Source organism: Prionailurus bengalensis, chromosome C1, assembly GCF_016509475.1.
Source record: "Prionailurus bengalensis isolate Pbe53 chromosome C1, Fcat_Pben_1.1_paternal_pri, whole genome shotgun sequence".
Lineage (NCBI taxonomy): Eukaryota > Metazoa > Chordata > Mammalia > Carnivora > Felidae > Prionailurus > Prionailurus bengalensis.
Window position 1 is genome coordinate 105,125,228 of NC_057345.1, and position 5,439 is coordinate 105,130,666.

Genomic DNA, 5,439 nt, shown 5'->3' on the forward strand with positions numbered 1-5,439 from the left:
AAAATACTGAGAGGAAAAATGTGAAATACTTTAAACAAGCAGAAATGATCAACTCCTAAGTCATCAACCTGGTTCCACAAGCTCATTTTAAAATTTCTAACTTAAACTTTTCCTGGGGCGCCTGGGTGACTCAGTTGGTTGAGCGCCCAGCTTTGGCTCAGGTCATGATCTTGTGGTTCGGGAGTTCAAGCCCCGCATTGGTCTCTGTGCTGACAGCCCGGAGCCTGCTTCAGATTCTGTGTCTCCCTCTCTCTGCCCCTCATCCCCTCAAAACTAAATAAAAACATTAAAAAATTTTCCCAAATATTTGCAATTCTCCTTTCTGTTTATAAGGTGTGTCCTTCTCTGTGCTACCTAATAGTGTACCCTACATCATTTTTATTCACTTGGCTTACTCCTATGTTAAATTCTCAAAATCCAAAGGTTTCAACTCAGAAATCAGAAATAGCAAGGGAGTATTTAATGAAAGTATTCCATTTTTCCTGAGAGCATTGAGGGGAGGTATTGTAAACATCATCTGATTAAAAAAAAAAAAAGATATTTGTCAGATAACTTAGGTCTTTATAGAGCACTAGTAACAGACACTATAAATAAGGTCTTTTGTTTTCTAATGCATGCTTTTTTTTTCCTATCAGGACACAGCAGACACTTGAAGGTTCTACAGAATCAAAGGCCCAACAAGTAAATTGTTGAATTGCCTTCTTGGGTAATGGTTTAGAACTCCTAGAAAAAGGAGTTCTTGGGGCTCCTGGGTGGCTCAGTTGGTTAAGTATCCAACTCTTGGTTTTGGCTAAGGTCATGATCTCACTGCTTGGGATTCTCTCCCTCTCTCTCTCAAAATAAAGAAGTAAACTTTAAAAAAAAAAAAAAGAAAGAAAGAAAGAAAGAAAGAAAAAGAAGTTCTTATTGCTCCAATGCAAGATCCTTAGGGAAGGGACTCTCAAATCCCTAGGAATCTCTTAAAGTGGTGCTTGTTAGGAAGGGAAATGTGCTTTGGGGGTACAATGGTACTTATGCAGGAAGTGCCTTCCTACCCATACTCACAGTGAGGGAAACACTGATCAAATATTCACCATGTTCCAGCCCCCTTACTAAGTGCATACAATACATAATCTCATTCAGTCTTCATGACAAGCCTAGAAGGTAGGTTCCATTATTTTTCTCATTTCCCAGAGGAAGAAGTTGAGGTTCAGAGGAGGAAAGAAACTTTCCCAAGGTCATATAGTTCTTGGGGGGAGGGGGGGACTGGGACTCACTGCTAATGCTCATCACTACAGGAAGCTGCCTTTTCAGCTAGTATCTTTGACTTTATTATAATCCGTTTGCTGTAAGGGGTCCATGGCTAGAGACAAGAGAGTGGACTGTGACAGGATTCCTGATACAGAGCTCCTAAAACTCTTGTAATTTTCTGGGTAATAAGGGTGTCAAGAACATCTTTTCTTGTATTTGGTCTTTGACCCGGGTTCTTGACACAGAGCTCCTAAATCTCTTGGCATTTCCTAGGTAATGGGGAGTGTCTTTTGTCTCATGAGATGGTTTTTGGTGGGCTCCTAGGTAGCTTCAGGATGGAGGCTGGTCACCAGAAAGGCTAAACTTTGATTAGAAGCTGGGAACGTTTAGCCTCCCCCACCCCCCATCCTCGAGGGGAGGAAGGTGTGGAGATTGAGCTGATGATCCCATCGTGTCTACTTGATAAAGCCTCCGTAAAAATCCCTAAACTGTAGGGTTCAGAAACCACATTTCAAGAGAGTGGACACAACTCCACAGACACTCTGGCACTCGGGACCCTTCTAGATCTTGCCCTGTCTTCATCTAGCTGATCATCTGTATCCTTTCCTAGATCCCTTACAATAAACTGGTAAATATGTTTCCCCGAGTTCTGAGAGTCATTGCAACAACTTATCAAATGTGATGAGGGGGTGGGAACGCCTGATTTGTAACCAAAACTGACAGAAGTGTGAGTAACCTGGGAACCCACTACTGTGATTGGTGTCTGAAGTGGGGGGCAGCCTTATGGGACTGAGCCCATAATCTGTGGTATCTGTGCTAAATCCAGGTAGAATTGCTTGGTGTGGAAAACCCACACATTTGGGGGCCAAAAGTATTGAGAGTAGAGGAAATGGAAGTTTTCTTCCACCCTCTTACTGCTTCTGAACTAGTATAGGTTAGTATAAATAACCAACAATTTACACTGGGAAACTTCTAAACTGCTTTGTGGACCATGGTTGTTAACAACCTCCCCTAGACCTTCACTCTGTGTTGTGCTGTTCCCGATTCAGAGAGAAAAAATTTCAAACTCATTTTTTGTTACATCCAAGGCTGGGAGCTCTGCCATCCCTTTCAACCCTTCTCTCTCATCAATCCGCTCATCCCATAAATATTTACCGAGCACCCACTATATTCCAGATACAGTTCTAAGTGATGGGGATAGGGAAAGAAAGAAAAAGACCTGCCTTCGTAGGACTTACTCTAGGAAGGTAAGAGGAGAGTCAGACAATGGGTCAGAGCACAGCCTAAATTACTGTAACAAATCTTTAAAAAACAAAAACAAAAACAGTGGCTTAAAGAAGATACAAGTTCATCTCTCATGTCATAGTCCAGAGCTAGTAGCGTAGTTCAGTCATCCTTATCACAAGATTTCTGTTTCAGGGTCCAAGGTGGTTGTCACAGTGCCTGCCGTCATCTTTGCAACCAAGCCAGAGGAGAGGGAAAAAAGGTAAGGGCGGCACATACCTATTCCTTCTTAGGGCACAAACTTGAAATAATATAGAACAGGAGTGCCCGTTCACCCCTCATTGGCCCAGAACGTTGTCTTATGGACAAACCTAGATACAAGAGAAGCTGGTAAATTAACCTTTAACTGAGAAGCCATGCACTCAGAAAGCACGGAGTTACAGTAAGCAGGTAAGAATAGTTTTTATGAAGGGAGCACCTGGGTGGCTCAGTTGGTTGAGCATCTGACTTTGGCTCAGGTCATGGCCTTGCAGTCTGTGAGTTTGAGCCACACGTCGGGCTTACTGCTGTCAGCCTGTCAGCACACAGCCTGTTTTAGATCCTCTGTCCTCCTCTCTCTTACCCCCCTCCCCTGCTTGTGCTCTCCCAAAATATAAACATTTTAAAAAGCAAAGAACAGTTTTTATGAGTAGTAGACTCTGAGTCAGTAATAAACAAACACATTATTCAGATGAGACATAGAGGAAAATTAAGCAAGGTAGGGGAATAGAGAGTATTATGAAGTTGGAGGAGGAGGTGGGTTTATCTTACATAAGCTGGTCAAGGAAGTCCTCACTGGTAAGACGGTAAGGGACCCTTTGAGAAGAAACCCAAAAGACATGAGGAAGCCAGTCGCCTAAGTATCTGGGGGGGGACAGCCTTCCCAGAAGAGGAAATGGCAAGTGAAGGGCCCGGAGATAGGCGGCCTGGGTGTATTCAAGTAAGAACAAAGAGACCAGGGAGTGCAGTGGAGCAGACAAAAGGGAGAGCAGGAAGACATGGTAGGTGGGCCATCATAAGGATGCCACCTTCACTCCGAAGCCATGGTTGGTGCAGGGGGTGGTGGGGAGGGTGGTAGGGGGTGGTGTTCAGATGGGGAGGAGAGCGTGGGAGTAACAGGATCTAATTCACGTTTCAAGAAGTTTACACCGGCTGTTTTGTGGAAAACAGAGAGGGTAGATGGCAAAAGCAAGGAGACTAGGCAGAAGGCTGTTGCAACCACCCTGGGCACCTGGGGAGGTGGCGGTGGCTTAGGGCATGGGGCAGTGGCACAAGTGTCGAGGTGTGGTTGGAGACTTGACACATTTTGAGTTAACGATATTTTATGATAAATCATGGGTGATTGAGAAAAGGTTTGTTATTCACTCACCCTATTATCATCACCCCCAGAAAGAGAAAATTAATCTCACAGGGAACAAGAAAGTCAAATTTCTCTCAAGCCACACTGTGGTGAACAAAGCTTCAGCAGGCTTGAAGGGTTAGGAGCCAAGAACAATGTGACTTGAAAGGTTTTGTAAGCAGGAGGAGAAGCCAGAACTTTTCAATATAAGGACATAAAATAGTCTGTGAAAATAAAAAAAAAAAATTTAAGAGATACATTAAAGGTGAAAGGAAAATGTTACAACCTGGATGAGAGGTGCACAATTAATGACCTCTAGTCACAGAATATAGAATGATGGAGAATTTCATCTACCAAAATCAGACGATTAATTGAAAGAGGTTGCAGTGAAAATTGAATAAAGCTGAAACTTAAAAAAAAAATCCCAGAGGATACTTAATATATTGGTTGCAAACAATATTCCAGCTGAACCTCATGTACTTGGGAAGGAGGGCACCTATAGAGCCCCATCACCTACACAGGTGATGGAAATGATCCTCATGGAGCTTTCCTGAGCCCTCCAGTCAGATGCAACCTATCATTCTCCTTAACTGAGAACATTACCTTCTTCCCCCTCTTTTGGGAAAAACACATTTTGCCTTGAATTATAATTATCTGTATACTGATAAGAAGAGATACTACACTTGATCTTAGCCAAAAGGCCGAGAAGCAATATATAATTATCTGTATACTAGTGTAATTCCCTCTAGCAGATGTATTTACATCTTGTTACCCATCTCACTGCTTTGCTGAGATGTTCGATATGGAGATTTGATCACACACAAAAAGAAAACACGACCCTGCTTTTACTTTTCAGAAGTTTGTTGATGTTGACAGTATGGGCTCTAGGATATTTTACCAAGTTTTCTATTTTTGCCAAATCATATAGTGGCTCAACAATAGTTACGAAATGTGGAAACAATCTTCAATAATATCTAGTAATTCCCCAGTCTTGTTCCTTCCTTGCTAAAGATTGACATTCTTTGGAGATGTCTGGCTGGCTCAGAAGAGCATAAGACTCTTGATCTCGTGAGTTTGAGCCCCACGTGGGGTGTAAAGGTTAAAAAAAAAAAAAAGATTGACATTCTTTGATAACTCCCACTTTATGCCCCTTATTGGAGTACATGAACTTACCACCTTCAGGTCCATTTTCTGGTGTTCTGTGGTCTGAGCAATCAGTCAACAAATGTTCATCAAGATGCTATTTTATAATGGGCACTGGAACAGCTTTTGTCAAAGATCCCAAGAAGGACTTTTTAAAGAAAGTAGACCCTGTCTTCTCATAGAAGACAAACACAAGAAAATGTAAAAACAACGAAAAAGAAAGTAAGGAACAGGGCTCCACAGTTCACAAAGTTACAGTTAATTGCAAATTCATTGTGCAAGGAATAAAGCCTTAAGCACTGAAAGGAGAAAGACTTCCTGTGAGCTATAATGGGATGGAAAAGCTTCAAGGAGTGAGATTTGAGGAAGATTTTAAAGAACTGTGGAAAACCTGGGTGGTTCAGTTAGTTAAGCATCTGACTTCAGCTCAGGCCATGATCTTGCGTTCCGTGGGTTCGAGCCCC

The 5,439-nt window shown here is 42.4% G+C and overlaps 1 pseudogene; it reads right to left on the minus strand.

Annotated features, from left to right (window-relative positions):
- Positions 1–4,426: 4,426 nt before the first annotated feature.
- On the minus strand, positions 4,427–4,545 carry LOC122482412 (annotated as a pseudogene).
- Positions 4,546–5,439: the final 894 nt, after the last annotated feature.